Genomic DNA, 22,436 nt, shown 5'->3' with positions numbered 1-22,436 from the left:
CTTTGGCGAGTATCGCAGTTCCGAGGTCACTGTCGCTCCCTGGATTTACGACTGCATTGTAACCTGTGATGGCATCCAGTCTAATATCTGTTACTTCTTGTAACATAATAACATCAATATCAGCGGCGTAGAGCATGTCTTGCAAGTTCTTAAGGTTTAATTCGCTACGGATCTTGTTTAGATTCAAAGTCCCGATTCTATAAGCTTGTAACGAATTCATGATTAATTAAGTAAGTATACAAGTCGTTATGACCCACTGTCGACAAAGCCTAAGGTTTTCCATGCTATGGCCGAGACGATGTCTCGTCCCTCATTTGTTTGTCTTTCTGCACTGGAATCTTTCCTCCTGGTAGGTGTGACACTTCTTTCATTTCCTCATCTGCGGGAAATTCTTCAATGTCATCTGCCCAATTTTTCGTATCACTGCGTTGAGACAACTCTATCTCTGGCCCACGTTGAGATGGAGTTCTGTTCTTTGTTTCTTTACTTGTGGACCGTTTCGTTTCACCATCGTGTTGCGTCTGCGTTTTCACTTTTCGAAACTCGTCTTTTCCCGCTGTATGCGGGGTCTGTGGGTCTACGTCAAAATTGACGGATGTCATACCACTGATTTTGCGACCAATTTGTTGTGCCTTTTCACGCACTGATTGTACCTTTTGAGGAGCGTCAGGTGGAGCTATCCTCCGTTTTTTATGCTTTTTGGGAAGAGATCCGGATTTCTGTCGCTCTTCAGTCTCGGAAGCCGTGCTGGGATCTTGTGCAGCATCCTCGTTCTCGTCTCTCTGTACATCTTGCTCAGTAGTTCCGTCATTTTTGGAAAGACATCCTGCTTCTGTAATGGGCGCCGCTTCAGGCGACGGAACGACCGTCGTTACTTCAGTAGAGCTAGTGGTCACTGACAAGTTTTGGTCGTCGTCTTTTCTGTCGCCACTGCTCTCCAAAGCGAAACTCGGTGTCGTAGCAGAGTGGCCACGGGTGGCCGTAGCATATGTCACTGGTAAGGTCGTCATCGTCATGGGAGGGACTACTTCCCCCGCCGGCACCTGCGTCACTCTCCTCTGTATACATTCTGAACGTACGTGTCCAGTCTGTCCACAGCCGGAGCAAGTACGCGGCTGTCCATCATACATCACAATAGCTCTATAACCGCATACGTAAACATACGAGGGAATATGCTGCTGAAGATCTATTTTTATTTGCCTGACACCATTTAAAACTGGAAACGTTTGAAAGGTGGTCCACTTTTCCGCAACATTACTAATGACCTTCCCATATGCTTTGAGGACGCAATTAATTTGTTCCGTAGTTATTTCAAAGGGAAGTTCAAAAATACGGACTGTTCTTATCCCGAAACCTGCATGATCTACTTTGACATCACCGACGTTTCCATCACAGTGATTAAATTTAAAAGAACCTCCACATCCTTCAATAATCCTATTGCAGCATTTAGCATTCACCATCTTTACATAAACTGTGCTACTCACAATCGATAAGTGGATCCCAATTATATCAGTGGAACTGAGCTTTACTACATCGCGCAAGAACTGTTCTACTTCGAATGCTTTAGGTCGTGCAAAGCGTTCATCGAACGTGAACTTCAAAGTATCTTTGCGAAGCGGTTGCGTCATATTCATGTTCGATTCATTTTCAAATATACAATTGGCGTGTAAGCCACAAGAGCGCCCACTTACTTGTCAGCGCGCGGCCGGCCGCAGCGAGCACGTAAACAAGGCCCGTCCGCACAGCTCGCCCACCGAAGCACGACTGCACCATCTCAGCTACCGAAGCACGACTGACGGCCGATACTCACAGCTTTACTTCTGCCGGTATCTCAACTCCTACCTTCCAAACTTGCTGTGAGTACCGGGCGTGAGTCGTGCTTCGGTAGCTCAGATGGTAGAACACTTGCCCGCGAAAGGCAAAGGTCCCGAGTTCGAGTCTCGGTCGGGCACACAGTTTTAATCTGCCAGGAAGTTTCATATCAGCGCGCACTCCACTGCAGAGTGAAAATCTCATTCTGGAAACTATTAATATTGTTCGCAAACTCGTTAACATACAACACGAACAGCAAGAGAGCCAAGACACTTCCCTGGGGCGAATCCGATTTTACGTCTACATCTGTCTTGCCTCTCATGCCAAGATAACGTGCTGCGTCCTAGCAACCAAAGGATCCTCAATGCAGTCACACATTTCGCATGATAACCAACACGATTGTACTTTTGATAATAAGCTGAGGTGTGGTACTCTGCCAAATCCCTTTACGGAAATCCAGCAATGCCGCATCTACCTAACTGCCTTGATTCCTGACTTCCGTATGTCATATGAGGAAACTATGAGATGAGTTTGACGAAATCGATTTTTTCGGAATCCGTACAGTTGGCATGGAGGTTGTTGTTCTGTTCGAAATACCTCATTACATCTAGCTCAGACCCAGCTGAAAGTCTCACTTCGATTAGGAAGAGAAGCTAAAAGAATCTTTAGGTATGATATATCTAGCTAAAGCCACTCACTGGCGAATTCGTCCCTAAGAGCTACGTACGAACATGGGTTCGTGTGATTAGGTTTCACCTGCTCTACCATATTCTGCTAGACGTTTTCTGTCGGTTGATTTAGTGTGTGGGATAGGCTGCGTGAATTACCATGCAAGTAAAAAGTCAGTAAGCTTAAATGAAGTACCATTGAGTGTACTGAAACCACGTGTAGAGAGTAATCTGTGAACAAACGTAATACATGAATTCTTCACATCATGGAAATTTTTATAGTATTTAAAGTAGCTAAGAGTTGTACCTCTATTGAAGAACGGTAAATCAAAGGACATAGAAGATTTCGTGCAGGATTAGCCGAGCGGTCTGGGGCACTGCAGTCATGGACTGTGCGGCTGGTCCCGGCGGAGGTTCGAGTTCTCCCTCGGGCATGGGTGTGTGTGTTTGTCCTTAGGGTATTTTAGGTTAAGTAGTGTGTAAGCTTAGGGACTGATGACCTTAGCGGTTAAGTCCCATAAGATTTCACACACACACACACACACACACACACACACACATAGAAGGTATTAGCCCATTTATGCGCTGTCATTATTTTCAAAACTAATAGAATCAGTTATGAAAGAAAAATTAATGAATTACTTGAGTGAATTCAACCATTTAAGTGGATTACAGTCTGATATCCGAAGTGGTAGAGGTACTGAATCGGCCATAGCAGAATTCTCAAAAGAGGCGTTTGATGCACTTGAAAATGATGAGTATGACACAGGCATACTTTTAGATCTTTCTAAGCCTTTTGACACTGTAGACCATAAGATTCTACAAAGTAAGCTAGAAGCATTAGGATTAAGAGGGGTAGCTAAGGAATGGTTCCAGTCTTACCTAGAGGATAGGGTATATAGAATAGAGATAAGTCTACAGTTTTAGTAATTCAGGTGTCAATACAAAATACATAGAGTTCCTTAGGGTAGCATATTAGGACCAATACTGTTCCTCATACACACAAATATCTTTCCCACTAGTGTTAGGCACGGGGAAACAATATCTTTGCTGATGACAGCAAAACTATTATTATTATTTCTTGAGTTATCAGTCATCTGATTGGTTTGATGTGGCCCGCCACGAATTCTTCTCCTGTGCCAACCTCTTCATCTCGGAATAGCAGTTGGAACCTACGTTCTCAAGTATTTGCTAGATGTATGCTGCCTGGTACAATTTTGCACACAGCATAACTTAATCATATCTAACACTTGGTTCAAGAATCATGAAAGGAGGTTGTATAAATGGAAGAACCCTGGAGATACTATAAGGTTTCAGATAGATTATATAATTGTAAGACAGAGATTTAGGAACCAGGTTTTAAATTGTATGACATTTCCAGGGGCAGATGTGGACTCTGACCTCACTCTATTGGTTGTGAACTGTAGATTAAAACTGAAGTAACTGAAAAATGTGGGAATTTAAGGAGATGCGACCTGGATAAACTGACTAAACCAGTGGTTGTACAGAGTCTCAGGAAGAGCATAATGGAACAATTGACAGGAGTGGGGGAAAGAAAAACAGTAGAAGAAGAATGGGTAGCTTTGAGGGATCACATAGTAAAGGCAGCAGAGGATCAAGTAGGTAAAAAGACGAGGGCTAGTAGAAATCCTTGGGTAATAGAAGAGATACTGAATGTAATTGATGAAAGGAGCAAACACAAAAATGCAGTAAAAGAGGCAGGCAAAAAGGAATACAAACGTCTCAAAAATGAGATCGACAGGAAGTGCCAAATGGCTAAGCAGGGATGGCTAGAGGACAAATGTAAGGAGGTGAGATAGATACTGCCTACAGGAAACTTACAGAGACCTTTGGAGAAAAGAGAACCACTTTCGTGAATATCAAGAGCTCAGATGGAATCCCAGTTCTAAGCAAAGAAGCGAAAGCATAAAGGTGGAAGGAGTATATAGAGGTTTTATACAGGGGCGATGTTCTTGAGGACAATCTTATGGAAATGGAAGAGGATGTCGATGAAGATAAATTGGGAGATGTGATATTGCATGAAGAGTTTGACAGAGCACCGAAAGACCTAAGTCGAAATAAGGCCCAGGGAGTAGACAACATTCCATTAGAACTACTGACAGCCTTGGGGGAGTCAGTCCTGACAAAACCCTACCATCTGGTAAGCAAGATGTATGAGACAAGTGAAATACCCTCAGACTTCAAGAAGAATATAATAATTCCAATCCCAAAGAAAGCAGGTGTTGACAGATGTGAAAATTACCAAACCATCAGTTTAATAAGTCACAGCTGCAAAATACTAACGCGAATTCTTTACAGACGACTGCAAAATACTAACACGAATTCTTTACAGACGAATGGAAAAACTGGTAGATGCCGACGTCGGGGAAGATCAGTTTGGATTCCGTAGAAATGTTGGAACACGTTAGGCAATACTTAACCTACGACTTATCTTAGAAGAAAGACTGAGGAAAGGCAAACCTACGTTTCTAGCATTTGTATACTTAGAAAACTTTTGACAATGTTGACTAGAATACTCTCTTTCAAATTCTGAAGGTGGCAGGGGTAAAATACAGGGAACGAAAGGCAATTTACAATTTGTACAGAAAGCAGATGGCAGTTATAAGAGTCGAGGGGCATGAATGGGAAACAGTGGTTGGGAAGGGAGTGAGACAGGGTTGTAGCCTCTCCCCGATGCTATTCAATCTTTATATTGAGCAAGCAGTAAAGGAAGCAATCGAAAAGTTCCGAGTAGGTATTAAAATCCAAGGAGAAGAAATAAAAATTTTGAGGTTTGCCGATGACATTGTAATTCTGTCAGAGACAACAAAGGACTTGGAATAGCGGTTGAAGGGAATGGACAGTGTCTTGAAAGGAGGGTATAATATGAACATCAACAAAAGCAAAACGAGGATAATGGAATGTACTCGAATTAAGTAGGGTGATGCTGAGGGAATTAGATTAGGGAATGAGACACTTAAAGTAGTAAAGGAGTTTTGCTATTTGGGGAGCAAAATAACTGATGATGGTCGAAGTTGGGAGGATATAAAATGTAGACTGGCAATGGCAAGGAAAGCGTTTCTGAAGAAAAGAATTTTGCTAACATCGAATATTGATTTAAGTGTCAGGAAGTCGTTTCTGAAAGTATTTGTATGGAGTGTAGCCACGTATGGAAGTGAAACGTGGACGATAAATAGTTTAGACAAGAAGGGAATAGAAGCTTTCGAAATGTGGTGGTACAGAAGAATGCTGAAGATTAGATGGGTAGATCACATAACTGATGATGAGGTATTGAATAGAATTGTGGAGAAGAGGAGTTTGTGGCACAACTTGACTAGAAGAAGGGATCGTTTGGTAGGACATGTTCTGAGGCATCAAGGGATCACCAATTTGGTAATGGAGGGCAGCGTGGAAGGTATTGGGAGATGAAGAAGCTTGCACAGGATAAAGTAGCATGGAGAGCTGCATCAAACCAGCCTCAGAACTGAAGATCACAACAACAACAACATGCCAATCTCTGTTTTCCTCTACAGTTCTTTCTCGCTGCAGCTCCCTCTACTACCATGAAAGTTACTCTCTGATGTCTTAACCAATGTCATGCCATCCTAATCCTTCTTCTTTTCATTTTTTCCACATATTCCTTTCCTTAGTGGTTCTGCAGAGGACCTCCCGATTCTTTATCTTATCAGTCCATTTAATTTTCTACGTTCTTCTGTAGCACCACAACTGAAACCCTTCGATTCTTTTCTTTCTCGGTGTCCCCACATGTTTTACTACCATACGATTCTGTGCTCCGAAGGTATATTCTCACAAATTTCAAACGGCTCAAATGGCTCTAACCACTATGGGACTTAACATCTGAGGACATCAGTCCTCTAGAACGTAGAACCATATAAACTTAACTAACCTAAGGACATCACACACATCCATGCCCGAGGCAGAATTCGAACCTGTAAGCGTAGCAGTCGCGCGGTTCCGGGCTAAAGCGCCTAGAATCGCTCGGCCACCGCGGCCGGCAAAGAATGATAGTGAGGGACTCTGTAGAATATCAAGCACCAACTCAGAGAAATATAACATTTATGGACATGTTTTAACTGGATATAAAGGCTGTCCGGTGGCAGACAGTTAAATAACCGAGACGTGAGTGTGTATACGCGTGAGAGATAGTTAGTACGGTGCACTGAACGTAGCAAAGAAGTTTTCCATTGAATATCGGAAGTCCCAAACCCCAGAGACCACCAACGCACAGCCCTTTCATTGTAAGCGAAAAATGTGATGCTTCCATAAAAAACTCCTAGACAGCTGTTTTAGTTTCCACGCCATCATCGAGGGGAGGGGAAAGATCTGAGTGATGTAATATGCTTAGCACGGAAGTCAGGTATCCAGAATCCGAAGCTGGTTAAGTTAGCGCTGTTGATGTTCCAGGACTGCTCCTTGCATCTTCTCCGTAACCGACTTCCAATCAAGCGTAACCATTTGGAGTCAAGAACGATGAATTATGACTCGCAAAGATTTATGTCTATCGACGACCGCAGCCGACGAAGTGACAGCATTATCAAAACTCCGTAATTTCATTAATCGACATTTACCTTCATTGATGCGGGCACGAGATACGAGGAAAAGACATCCAACAAAGTCTGAAGCAATGGCTTCTCAGCGGGAGAACGGACCATCACACCATCACACGCGTGCACCGAGATCGTCTCGGCCAAGAGTATCCATCCTTGTAACTGAACGATGATCCTTCGAACAAGGGACAAGTGACAGAATACACATTGACAATGAAAGCCCACTTCCCTGAGGAAAGGCGACCGCGGTGGCCGAGCGGTTCTAGGCGCTACAGTCTGGAACCGCGCGACCGCTACGGTCGCAGGTTCGAATCCTGCCTCGGGCATGGATGTGTGTGATGTCCTTAAGGTTAGTTAGGTTTAAGTAGGTCTAAGTTCTAGGGGACTGATGACTTCAGATGTTAAGTGCCATAGTGCTCAGAGCCATCTGAAGCCCTGAAGAAAACACCTACTGTTGGTGATAGGGGGTGTCAGTTGGCCACGGACTGACACCGAAGCTTGGATACCCCGAAACAAATTATACAAGGCCCTGCGCGCGTCAATAGTGAACCCAACGGCTTCTGGTACCTTCAACAGGAGGCTATCGCTGACATGGTCGAAAGCCGTGTCACAGTCCAAGAATGTCAGAGCACCAGGAACAGAGATAACTGCGGCCACCAATATGATATCATGACATCCTGCAACCGGGGTCAGAACAGTACGACCAGGAATACAACTTTCGTGGTCAGCAATAACTGTCCTCAGAAACGCAGACAGGTTGTTATTCACAGCCTTCACCACAGTTTTACAATCAAAATTTAATGAGGTAATCGCACGAAATTTATCAGTTGCTGCCTGAACACAGTTTTTCCAATTTTAAACGAGTCAGGCAGAAACCCTCCTCCCAATACTTCGATCAAAAATAATGTAAGAATCGTACCCAACGTAGGCCAAAAACCGCAAATAAAGCTCATTGCGTAGACCATCGAAACCCGACGACTTGTTCGGAGTCGATCTAACAATAAGGTCATATGAAATGTCGTGTGACGAGGGCCTCCCGTCGGGTAGACCGTTCGCCTGGGGCAAGTCTTTCGATTTGACGCCATTTCGGCGATTTGCGCGTCGATGGGGATGAAATGATGATGATTAGGACAACACAACACCCAGTCCCTGAGCGGAGAAAATCTCCGACCCAGCCGGGAATCGAACCCGGGCCCGTTGGATTGACAGTCTCTCGCGCTGACCACTCAGCTACCGGGGGCGGACTAATAAGGTCATAGGAACGTCGTTTTGAAAAGCTTCTAAAAACGCAGCATTATGTGCAGGTGTACGTCTACGATCCACAGCAGGAACTAAGAAATCGGATGACCTATCGACAGGAACGGTTACCAAATACGGCTCAACATAGATTTGATGTAGAGCATGCAATATGTCCTTTTGTGCAGTCACAACATTGCCGTCCTCTGTCATGAGACATATGATAATTCCACCACGACGAAGAGTCTAATGAGGAATTAGTTGATATAAAGAAGTCAATTCATCCACTGCCGCGGAACGCAGTTTGCATCGCAGCCTCAACCACTGCACTTGAAGCTGCTTCAACAGTAACAACTGCGGCTTTACACGCCTGACGTGTGCAATTCGTAGCGAAGCTTGACGTGCACGTCCATAAACATCACACAGGAGACAATAGTACAATTCTGGATCCTTCGAATTTCCCGCTTTCTGTCAGAGCGGAACTGTGTCAACATTTGTCTGAGCCTCGGCTTTACGAGTTGAACGCACCATTCAAGAATAGAGGCGTATCGCGCAGTTGAACGTATACGCTGTTCCACCCTTCCTGGATCACTTCATCGAGAGAGGGATCCTCCAAATGCACTACATTTATCATCCAGGGTGCTCAAAACAATTTCATCGAGTGTCGCTTGTGGCCTAAAGTAACAGTCAATGCAAAGTGATCAATGAAGCTTGCCGTGGTGTCATCGATAACCAAATCTCAACACACAACCTATCAGATAAATGAAATATGTCAAGCCCACTGTACGAGTACGAGTAAAACGCGCGTATTTGAGAAGAGTTGGACATTTACAGACTAAACATCTTGCGGCTTCAAGGAACAAACTAAAACTTGCAATTCGCGACAGAAATTAAACTGGCTTGAGTTATCTACAGTCCGCAACACACAGTTAAAATCAAAAGTTATCAAAATATTGTGCAGACATTTCCGTAACAAGTAAATCACCTCTTCGTTACAAACCCGGGAACGGTGCAAAGTACAGCTGGTACCGGACGGTGCATAAAAGAGACTCAAGTTTCAGGTGAAGAAAAGTACCTCCTATTCCTCTACTATTATCACGAACATCAGTCCCTCCGGTAAAGGGCATCCCCTAAAAAAAGTCAAGGCAGTCCCCGTGGAACATTAAGGAACCACATTAAACACAGCGCATGAACTAGGGAGAGACAAGCGAGTAAATTGTACTTTTTGTAGAAGTACGACATACGCACAGGAATTGTAGATAAACTGACGCAACGAAACGAGCTGCACATCCTGTTCCACCCTATTAACGTTCAATGAAAGAAACTGTAAGCCTGCATACTTTAGCAAAAGGAAACTTAATTCGAGGTACTGACCAACTGAATTACGTCATCAGTGAGTGTGTAGATCCATTACTGAGTCCAGTGCTGAGTCAGAGGAATTTTTATGTTTTCTGCAATTTTTATGTTTTTCTTTTAACGAGCCACCGCTCGCTCAGGTTGTTTGCCCTGAATGAAAGGCAATATAGCATCGGCAGTATCAAACGTGGGCGGATGTTGAACGTTAACCAGAGGAGGTGACAAACAAGGAGCCGCAGACGCCCACTACGTAGAAAATGGCTCTGAGCACTGTGGGACTCAACTTCTGAGGTCATTAGTCCCCTAGAACTTAGAACTAGTTAAACCTAACTAACCTAACTGCCCGAGGCAGGATTCGAACCTCCGACCGTAGCGGTCTCGCGGCTCCAGACTGCACGGCCACTTCGGCCGGCCACTACGTAGAGTGGGGTGCTTGCACTACAAGGAGTAAGGCATCAAAACACCTGGTTCGATAGCTAGAATTTCTTGGCCTCCAATCGCCTTCACAAGAATTGGTAGTTGTCACGTGACTGTGTGACATCAAGAGAACAGGCAGTTTTAAGGACGTCTCAATTTGCTGCTGTTGAATCACTGGAACATCAGAAGGCTCAATGACTTCCTCACCCTTGAGTGGTTCCGTAGGAGTTATCTCAGTCGTGGGAGGAATGATAGAGAAACACTAGAGACTTCAGAAGTTGTTTTCGAACTATCGACCCCATCAGGAATGCAGGACTCAGCATTAAAAGATACGTCAACCGACAAAGTTACTTCAGGGATGGGTGGGTGAACAGTAGACATATCTGAATCCTCGCCATCGTGTCTACAACGTCTCTTACGTTGCATGCAGATACCGATTGCTTGGCAACAAAAATTTCAGAGCCGCGCTGCGTGGATAAAGGTGGGAAGTCTGGAGCAGTATGAGGCGCATACCTGTCTTGTCCTGTTGCACCCGGGGAAGACGAGGTAACAACCTCGTGAGCAGCAGAAACGAGATCAGCTAACGTTAATTTTCGTCGCAGTTCATATGAGTACTTCAACACAAATACCAGCCGCGGGCAATTAGATCTAAGGTGGCCACTTAAATTGCAGAGAAAGTGTTTTGGTAGGCAGGAGAGCCAACACCGTGTTACTAGAAGGAGGCCGAAAGGCAAGCGTTTTAGCTCACACAGGCTGGCGTTAGGTCTGGAACAGGACAAGGAGATTAAAATTTAGAAAAACGGACGTAGCTGGTGGAATACTTAACTTTAATCCATTAATGGTGAACGTCGGTCTGGACGGTACATTATTCACAATATCAATCGTAACTGATAATGGCGCCGTGCTAGGTCGTAGCAAATGACGTAGCTGAAGGCTAAGTTGAACTATCGTCTCGGCAAATGAGAGCGTCTTTTGTCAGTGAACCATCGCTAGCAAAGTCGGTTGTTCAACTGGGGCGAGTGCTAGAAAGTCTCTCTAGACCTGCCGTGTGGCGGCGCTCGGTCTGCAATCACTGATAGTGGCGACACGCGGGTCCGACGTATACTAACGGACCGCGGCCGATTTAAAGGCTACCACCTAGCAAGTGAGGTGTCTGGCGGTGACACCACAGAAAGCATGTCCCCACTTGCCTACTATACGTTATTCGGAAGCGCTAACCACAGACCTGTCATGGGAAGGATTGATACGTTTAACTACCATCTCCACTTAACTACGAGGGCAGTTCAATAAGTAATGCAACACATTTTTTTTCTGAAACAGGGGTTGTGTTATTCAGCATTGAAATACACCATGTTATTCCCCAATCTTTTAGCTACACAACACTATTTTTCAACGTAATCTCCAATCAATGCTACGGCCTTATGCCACCTCGAAATGAGGGCCTGTATGCCTGCACGGTACCATTCCACTGGTCGATGGCGGAGCCAACGTCGTACTGCATCAATAACTTCTTCATCATCTGCGTAGAGCCTCCCATGGATTGCGTCCTTCATTGGGCCAAACATATGGAAATCCGACGGTGCGAGATCGGGGCTGTAGGGTGCATGAGGAAGAACAGTCCACTGAAGTTTTGTGAGCTCCTCTCGGGTGCGAAGACTTGTGTGAGGTCTTGCGTTGTCATGAAGAAGGAGAAGTTCGTTCAGATTTTTGTGCCTACGAACACGCTGAAGTCGTTTCTTCAATTTCTGAAGAGTAGCACAGTACACTTCAGAGTTGATCGTTTGACCATGGGGAAGGACATTGAACAGAATAACCCCTTCAGCATCCCAGAAGACTGTAACCATGACTTTACCGGCTGAGGGTATGGCTTTAAACTTTTTCTTGGTAGGGGAGTGGGTGTGGCGCCACTCCATTGATTGCCGTTTTGTTTCAGGTTCGAAGTGATGAACCCATGTTTCATCGCCTGTAACAATCTTTGACAAGAAATTGACACCCTCAGCCACATGACGAGCAAGCAATTCCGCACAGATGGTTCTCCTTTGCTCTTTATGGTGTTCGGTTAGACAACGAGGGACCCAGTGGGAACAAACCTTTGAATATCCCAACTGGTGAACAATTGTGACAGCACTACCAACAGAGATGTCAAGTTGAGCACTGAGTTGTTTGATGGTGATCCGTCGATCATCTCGAACGAGTGTGTTCGCACGCTCCGCCATTGCAGGAGTCACAGCTGTACACGGCCGGCCCGCACGCGGGAGATCAGACAGTCTTGCTTGACCTTGCGGCGATGATGACACACGCTTTGCCCAACGACTCACCGTGCCTTTGTCCACTGCCAGATCACCGTAGACATTCTGCAAGCGCCTATGAATATCTGAGATGCCCTGGTTTTCCGCCAAAAGAAACACGATCACTGCCCGTTGTTTGCAACGCATATCCGTTACAGACGCCATTTTAACAGCTCCGTACAGCGCTGGCACCTGACGGAAGTCAATGAAACTCTACGAGACGAAGCAGGAATGTTTGAAAATATTCCACAAGAAATTTGCGGTTTTTTTCAATCAAAATTGGCCGAGAAAAAAAATGTGTTGCATTACTTATTGAACTGCCCTCGTACAACATCGCAACCGGTGTTGAGTGGACCAGCGTTGGCGTTGTATACCCCTCACGTCATCACAAGGGAGCAACACCTCATTACGTAAACTGTCGTCAGCTTACGGCGGGAGATTGAACACTTGGACATGGATATAACCTAGTTCCGTGTTAGCAGAAAGCACCATGCTTACGGAACCATCACGACGCTGAAAGGGAACTTGAGAACCATGACGCAAAGCCGGCCTATCTACTTGTAGTCGATCCAAAAACTTTACGAAGCATATGTAGTTATCACGATTGAAGTAGGCAGTATGAACATGGCCAGATGTCACAAGAATTGTATCAATGAGCTAATCACGAATCACCAAACATATGGGCTGCACGTAACTAAAGCTGACTGTGCCTTTTCCTGGAACACACTTGGTATCCGTGACGGACATTATGCGCGTATTACGCCACTGCTAACAGAAACATGCAAGAAAAAACGCTGCTGACCGAACGACGATGCGACACACAGGAAGACGCAAACAAAACTGAGGACAAGTTGTCCAGGCGCGCCCAAGACGCTGCGGTGAGGCGACAAACAACCTCCAGCTCGGTACTCGAGGCAGAACTGATAGTCCAAGGGTGTAAATAGCAATATTACAGTCACTGAGAAAACAAGAGAACTCCTTGTTGAGGAAGCGAATGGTACCATGGGACGTGCACTTTCGCTGGTTATACTCTTACCGACTGACAATGAGATAACCTGGCTGGACGCTGTGACCGAGCGGTTCTAGGTACTTCAGTCCGGAATCGCGCTGTTGCTATGGTCGCAGGTTCGAATCCTGCCTGGGGCATGGATGTATGTGATGTCCTTAGGCTAGTGAGGTTTAAGTAGTTGTAAGTCAAGAGGACAGATGACCTCAGATGTTAAGTCCCATAGTGCTTAGAGCCATTTGAACCATTGTTTGAGATAACCGAACACGACCGACGATCTGCCCTCACAGCTACGGGTGTACGCGAGCCACTGTCCAGGATCAAGTCTTGATTTTCCTAGAAGATTCCAAACAGCACATACTACGTGAAGGGGTGAGTGACACGTTTTAGAGTGCATTTATTTTATTTTTTACTTCAGATCTTTCTGTTGTTCATATTCTACTTTCATCTGCCTCACAATCTACTTTTATTTTCCTAGTATTTCTATTTTCTTTTATCAGTACTGAAACTAACTAATCTAATTCAAGTATGCAATTTTTCCGAATTACTCTCCGGTAATAAATGCGGTGGAACCTAACTTGCCATATGAAACCCTCTGGTACATGAAATATTCTTTATTATCTTTTGTTCACGCCTGGAAAAATTGTAGTTCTCTTACGGTTACCATCAATGAACGACTGACTGATTTATAATACTGCTCTACTGACATCTAGAAGAAGCATGTTTGTCAATGCGATGAATCATGTACCTTACGCACGATGAGGCTGCTCTGTGTCTGTGCCTTAGGCACCTAAAGTAAAAGAATCCGTGACGGATAGGATCACAAACTTTCACTTTCCCTGACGTAAACCTCATTAAATTTTCATTGTAGGGCTACTTCAAACTTTTTGTGCTAAATTCTAGTTCAAGAGGTCGTTGGTCCTTGTCCGCTAACTTGCGGAAGGCAGGAAAATTATACCCGATACTTTGGGGATTCAACAATGTGTCCACGAGTCACTGCCATGTATGGTTGATGCACGTGTCAATGGTTGAGAAAGACATTATGAATTATTCATGTAAGATAGAATTCCATTTGATATAATAGTACTTCCTGTTCCCGCGTGTTGTCCACGTTACACGTAGTAACAATATGTACACCAACGCAAACCACTGTTAAACGCTTGGTAGACAATACCTCATATTTTATCATGTGCTGGGATTTCCGTCCACGTACGAAGTGGGAAGAAGCGTGCTTAAATATCTCTGTGGGTATAATTTCGTGTTTTCAGTTCCTTCGGAAGCGATGCATGGGGGATTATAGTATATTTCTGGGTTTCTTACACAATACTAGTTCTTGAGATTTCTTGCGCGTGTTCCCACGTGGTCAAATATCTCAGACTTTTACGCATTCTTGCGACATTTTCCCATGATTTTAAGAAACCTGCAGGCATTCATGCTGTCTTATTTGTACAAGTTCTGTATCTTCGTTAGTCACATTGTGTATTAGTCCTCACATTCAAGTGATTTTTCAGGATGGATAGCTTAAGTTTCTGTGAGCAATCACCTTACTAAATGCGTTTTCCCAGTACCCTACTAAAAAACGGAAGTCTTCCAACTGCATGACAGAATTAGTTTGCCGCTTTTCTCCTCCAGCACAAACGCATCTTCAGTCCAGTCACAAACTATCGTTTCATATCCATATGTAATGATGCTCCTGTCGCTAAACGCTTGTGCGGTACTGTGGCAAATGCATTTTGGAAGACAAGAAATACGGAATCCACAATGTTTACCTTCATGGATGGTTTTCACCATGTGAAGCGCGAGTCACCTTTTGTGTCACAGATGTTTTCGGAATCAATGCTAGTTGGTCGTTCTGTTCGTGATACGTCATTACGTTTGACCACAGACTGTGTTCTATGATTCTACAACGAATGGTTTCTGCAGAATAAGAGGCGAATACTCGTCGAAAAGAGTTCTAACATGGAAATAGAGAACTTTAGGATCCACGCACATATGTGGGGAATGTATCCATAAAGAATAGCAGTACAATTTTTGTAAGAAATTGCACGCTCTCCGACTTATCACAACGCAGCTTCTGAGTAGGATGTTTGTTATGCTTCTCTGCTGCACTTCGACTCGCCCAGTACTGTTATGCGACTTGTTCATTAGGCGTATCGGTTCTGCGGAAGACGGCTGGGTAACGAGCACCGGAGCAGACTGAATCATTACCAACTGCTGTCACGAAGGGCGGCCTCGCGCCGCCAGAATTTGGGATGCGCTGCAGATGTGACTCGGGCGTTCCTTAGCAAGCCGTGACAGAGACGAGCGCACTAAATTAATTGCCGCGTCTGTGACAGTAGCGCTACATCTCGTCACATCTTGCTGATGCGGGACAACTGCAGAATACGTAATGCCCCTGGACTGTCCCGAGCCCTCTACAACTGTAGCTGTTCCGAGTGGCCTTCAGAACAACCACCCTTGTCTTCTGGAAGATAGCTTAATGATAGCAGACTGCTGGTATATAGGGAGAAAACGTAAGAAGAAATGTCAGAAGTAATAGAATGATTTATTTAGGCGGCTCTTAGGCTGAAGAAATTTCTTAGACAAATTCTCTAGGCGTTTTGGTACATGCTAATTTATAATAGGAATAATACGTTCAACAGAAAATGGAATTTGTACTGTTATGACTTAAGAACGCTTACGAATTACTGTGATATCGAAACAGCATTACCAGGTGCGTCTGAAAAGCTCGGTGAATGGTGTGAGAAAATAAAGGAAACAACACTTACAAATACAATATTTCTATTGGCGTCAAAGTAATCAACATAAGCTACAATATTATTCTGATACCGGCTGAAAAGCTGCTGGAAATTGTCAGCGAACGCTTATTGCAGAATAGCAAGAAGCACTGGGTTCACACGCAGGACCAATTTAAGGCTGAGAAACCAAAAGAAGTCGATAGGCACCAAATCTGGAGAATTAGGAGAGACCTGAAGAAAAGTCACCTAGCGTTGCTCGAGAAACGTGAGCACACAGACGTTGCGAATATCCAATAACGCGATTCCACTGGAACCATTTGCGTGCAATTTCCAACAGTTTTACAAATGATACCACATTTGCATTCTAGGTAACGGTGACAACACTGAAGGCCAGTAAAAAAAATTATTTTGTAATTCTTGTTTCCTTTATTTCCTGCGATCATCCACCGATTCAGATGCACGTTGCATATACTACGAAAATGTGCATAGACTTGACAGCCATAGCGAGAGCACCAGCAGCAGCGAGTACTGTTTGTATAAAGCGTTTATTTTGCATTTTGTTTACGACCTTCCACTAAGGAAGGGATTCTATTTGTGTTTATCCGCTCTGCATAGTAACTAACAGTTCTTGATAAAACTTTACGTAGTTTTCGTGTTAGATTTCTTAGTGTTTTCTTGATCGTTTAGAACAGAAAGCGCCCTAAAACCGTCTTTTGTTTGTTTCGCGGCCGTTAGCCACTAGTCACTTGAATCAGCAGTTGTCTTGTGACAGCCAGAGCGAGAGCACCAGCAGCAGCGAGTACTGTTTGTATAAAGCGTTTTTGTACTTATTTGCTGCGCTTAGCTTTTAAATAGTTTTTCTGGGAAAACCTAGCGTAGTTTTCGCGTCTCGTATTTCAGTGAGTGTTTCTTGATTATCAGAGTAGCTCATCAGAAGATTATCTTGGGAATTTGTCACCGTATAGAGTAGGGTAAACATAGTCATGTGTAGGGACTGTGGTTGTTGTGAGCGGACGCAAGGAGAATTGGCCACTCTTCGGGGGCAGGTGGAGGCTTTGTCTGTTAGGCTCATCGAGCTCGAGGCGCAGGCGTCGGCTCGTAGTGGCGTTGGGGCAACTGTGGTGAGACCTATGCCTACTTCGGTGGCCTTGGAATCACATGGAACCCCTGATGTCGCTGCGTCTTCCGGCAGTGAGCATCTTACCGGTCAGCCATCACTCCAGGGTGAATGGCGGACAGTGGTGGGCTCGCGCGTGCCTGGCCGGAAGGCGAAGGTGGGATCTGGCCGCGTGGCAGCTGCCTTACCCCTTTCCAACAGGTACGGGGTGCTTCCTAGTGGTGATGACATCGTTTCCGAGCCACCACAGGATGCCTCGCCTGTTGGGCCAGTGGCCAATTATCCGGCAAGGTCCCGACGGTCACAGAGGGCGGGCCTATTAGTTATAGGGAGTTCCAACGTTAGGCGGGTTATGGAGCCCCTTAGGAAAATAGCTGGTAGGTCGGGGAAGAATGCCAGTGTGCACTCGGTGTGCTTGCCGGGGGGTCTCGTCCGTAATGTGGAGGAGGCCCTTCCGGCAGCTATTGAACGCACTGGGTGTGACCGGCTGCAGATAGTAGCACATGTCGGAACGAATGACGCCTGCCGCTTGGGTTCTGAGGCCATCCTTGGTTCCTTCCGGCGGCTGGCTGATTTGGTGAAGACAACCAGCATCGCACGCGGAGTGCAAGCTGAGCTTAATATCTGCAGCATAGTGCCCAGAGTGGATCGCGGTCCTCTGGTTTGGAGCCGTGTGGAGGGTCTAAACCAGAGGCTCAGACGACTCTGCGACTATAATGGTTGCAAATTCATCGACCTCCGTTATTGGGTGGAGAACTGTAGGGCCCCCCTAGACAGGTCAGGCGTGCACTACACACCGGAAGCAGCTACTAGGGTAGCAGAGTACGTGTGGCGTGCACACGGGGGTTTTTTAGGTTAGAGGGACCCCCCCTTGGGCGAAACGATAAAATACCTGACGGCGTACCAGAGAGGACATTATCATCGTTGATAAAGAACGTCCGTACTCAGAGACCAAAAACAGGAAAAGTTAACGTAATATTGGTAAACTGCAGGAGTATCCAGGGCAAGGTTCCTGAATTAGTATCTCTTATTGAAGGAAATAGTGCGCATATAGTATTAGGAACGGAAAGTTGGTTAAAACCGGAAGTGAACAGTAACGAAATCCTAGACACAGAATGGAATATATACCGCAAGGATAGGATAAACGCCAATGGTGGAGGAGTATTTATAGCAGTAAAGAATTCAATAATATCCAGTGAAGTTATTAGCGAATGCGAATGTGAAATAATCTGGGTTAAGTTAAGTATCAAAGGTGGGTCAGATATGATAGTCGGATGCTTCTATAGACCACCTGCATCAGCAACCGTAGTAGTTGAGCGCCTCAGAGAGAACCTGCAGAACGTCGTGAAGAAGTTTCGTGATCATACTATTGTAATAGGGGGAGACTTCAATCTACCAGGCATAGGATGGGATAGTCACACAATCAGAACTGGAGCCAGGGACAGAGACTCTTGTGACATTATCCTGACTGCCTTGTCCGAGAATTACTTCGAGCAGATAGTTAGAGAATCAACTCGTGAAGCTAACGTTTTAGACCTCATAGCAACAAATAGACCGGAACTTTTCGACTCCGTGAATGTAGAAGAGGGTATCAGTGATCATAAGTCAGTGGTTGCATCAATGACTACAAGTGTAATAAGAAATGCCAAGAAAGGAAGGAAAATATATTTGCTTAACAAGAGTGATAGGGCACAAATCGCAGAATATCTGAGTGACCACCATCAAACGTTCATTTCTGAGGAAGAGGATGTGGAACAAAAATGGAAAAAATTCAGAAACATCGTCCAGTACGCCTTAGATAAGTTCGTACCGACTAAGGTCCAAAGCGAGGGGAAAGATCCACCGTGGTATAACAATCATGTACGAAAGGTACTACGGAAACAAAGAAAGCTTCATCATAGGTTTAAGAGTAGTCGAATCATAGCTGATAAGGAAAAGCTGAACGAATCGAAAAAGAGCGTAAAGAGAGCAATGAGAGAAGCATTCAACGAATTCGAACATAAAACATTGGCAAACAATCTAAACAAGAACCCTAAAAAGTTTTGGTCATATGTAAAATCGGTAAGCGGATCTAAATCCCCTATTCAGTCACTCGTTGACCACGATGGCACCGAAACAGAGGACGACCGAAGAAAGGCAGAAATACTGAATTCAGTGTTCCGAAACTGTTTCACTGCGGAAAATCGTAACACGGTCCCTGACTTCAGCCGTCGCACGGACGCCAAAATGGAAAATATTGAAATAAACGATATCGGAATTGAAAAACAACTGCTATCACTTAGTAGCGGAAAAGCATCCGGACCAGACGAGATACCCTTAAGATTCTACAGTGATTATGCTAAAGAACTTGCCCCCTTTCTATCAGCAATTTATCGTAGATCGCTGGAAGAACGTAAAGTACCTAGCGACTGGAAGAAAGCGCAGGTCGTTCCCATTTTCAAGAAGGGTCATAAATCAGATGCGAATAATTATAGGCCTATTTCGCTTACGTCAATCTGTTGTAGAATAATGGAACATGTTTTGTGTTCTCGTATTATGACGTTCTTAGATAATACAAATCTCCTTCATCATAACTAACATGGATTCCGCAAACAGAGATCATGTGAAACTCAGCTCGCCCTATTTGCCCAAGAAATTCACAGTGCCGTAGACACTGGCGAGCAGATTGATGCCGTATTCCTGGACTTCAGGAAGGCATTTGATACGGTTCCGCACTTACGTTTAGTGAAAAAAATACGAGCTTACGGAATATCGGACCAGGTTTGTGATTGGATTCAGGATTTCCTAGAAGAAAGAACACAACATGTCATTCTTAACGGTTCAAAATCTGCAGATGTAGAGGTAATTTCGGGAGTACCGCAGGGAAGCGTGATAGGACCTTTATTGTTTACAATATACATAAATGACTTAGTTGACAACATCGGTAGCTCCGTCAGGCTATTTGCAGATGACACGGTTGTCTACAAGAAAGTAGCAACATCAGAAGACTCGTACGTACTCCAGGAGGACCTGCAGAGGATTAATGCATGGTGCGACAGCTGGCAGCTTTCCCTAAACGTAGATAAATGTAATATAATGCGCATACATAGGGGCAGAAATCCATTCCAGTACGATTATGCCATAGGTGGTAAATCATTGGAAGCGGTAACGACCGTAAAATACTTAGGAGTTACTATCCGGAGCGATCTGAAGTGGAATGATCACATAAAACAAATAGTGGGAAAAGCAGGCGCCAGGTTGAGATTCATAGGAAGAATTCTAAGAAAATGTGACTCATCGACGAAAGAAGTAGCTTACAAAACGCTTGTTCGTCCGATTCTTGAGTATTGCTCATCAGTATGGGACCCTTACCAGGTTGGATTAATAGAAGAGATAGACATGATCCAGCGAAAAGCAGCGCGATTCGTCATGGGGCGTTTAGTCAGCGCGAGAGCATTACGGAGATGCTGAACAAGCTCCAGTGGCGGACACTTCAAGAAAGGCGTTACGCAATACGGAGAGGTTTATTATCGAAATTACGAGAGAGCACATTCCGGGAAGAGATGGGCAACATATTACTACCGCCCACATATATCTCGCGTAATGATCACAACGAAAAGATCCGAGAAATTAGAGCAAATACGGAGACTTACAAGCAGTCGTTCTTCCCACGCACAATTCGTGAATGGAACAGGGAAGGGGGGATCAGATAGTGGTACAATAAGTACCCTCCGCCACACACCGTAAGGTGGCTCGCGGAGTATAGATGTAGATGTAGATGTAGACTATTATGATGTGAAGTTCATGGGAAATGCAAATTTTACGAATAAGCCAAAAAAATGGTTCAAATGGCTCTGAGCACTATGGGACTTAACATCTGTGGTCATCAGTCCCCTAGAACTTAGAACTAGTTAAACCTAACTAACCTAAGGACATCACACACATCCATGCCCGAGGCAGGATTCGAACCTGCGACCGTAGTGGTCACGCGGTTCCGGACTGCGCGCCTACGAATAAGCCACTTCAGATGCTTTCACAATATGGTTATCACGATACATTTAATTTATTTCTATCCGAAAGGCAGATATTTTTATAACTTCTCTTTTGTTTGTTGAATACAAAAGAAAAACGTGACAGTTAAATATTTCATCCAGAAAGAGATTTTCACTCTGCGGTGGAGAGTGCGCTGATATGAAACTTACTGGCAGCTAATATTGTGTGCCGGACCGAAACTCGAACACACTGTTTTAATCTGCCAGGAAGTTTCAAATATTTCATCAATAACATAGCCTCTCATGCTTCACACAACTCTCTGATAACACTATTGCCGCGCTAGTATTAGTCCTAGTCGAAGGAAAGCGAAATTTTGACAAAATTCAATGAAGGCACAGCTGTGCGACGAAATCTGGGGCCGCTGGCAGAGTGTGGTAACAGTCGACAGCCAGCAGGCCAGGAAAGGTAAACATGGCACTCGCGGGCGCGGAGCTACGACCCCAGTATTGCACACACAATTTGTTTTGGGTGGAGCAACAACGAGGCAGGAAACTGCAGTGTTCCTTTAAGTTATTGCGATGTATGAGGAGGGGCAGTAGGTCAGAGCCAAGAGTGGCGATTTGTTAGTATCTGACGTGAGGGAATTTATCCTTCCCATAGTTTCTGTCTCTCTCTGACACTAGGTCAGAAGCGAAGGAAAACTGTTATAAATAGATGGACAATTTTAGCTTTGGTCAGAGGGTGCCAGGTCAGTTAAGCGTCGGGTCGGACGTGTGCTAGTCTTCACTTATAGGGGACAGTCTGGCAGCAATGTTATAAGTATTCTGCATAAACTTGTATTCTGTTTTCTATGTACAGGGTTATTACAAATGATTGAAGCGATTTCACAGCTCTACAATAACTTTATTATTTGAGATATTTTCACAAGGCTTTGCACACACACATACAAAAACTCAAAAAGTTTTTTTCGGCATTCACAAATGTTCGATATGTGCCCCTTTAGTGATTTGGCAGACATCAAGCCGATAATCAAGTTCCTCAAGCTCGCAGTTCTGGCACGTTTCTTGGTAGAGGAGGTTTAAACACTGAATCTTTCACATAACCCCACAGAATGAAATCGCATGGGGTTAAGTCGGGAGAGCGTGGAGGCCATGACATGAATTGCTGATCATGATCTCCACCACGACCGATCCATCGGTTTTCCAATCTCCTGTTTAAGAAATGCCGAACATCATGATGGAAGTGCGGTGGAGCACCA

The sequence above is a fragment of the Schistocerca piceifrons genome, chromosome 5 (assembly GCF_021461385.2).
Source record: "Schistocerca piceifrons isolate TAMUIC-IGC-003096 chromosome 5, iqSchPice1.1, whole genome shotgun sequence".
Lineage (NCBI taxonomy): Eukaryota > Metazoa > Arthropoda > Insecta > Orthoptera > Acrididae > Schistocerca > Schistocerca piceifrons.
This window is presented reverse-complemented; position numbering follows the sequence as displayed.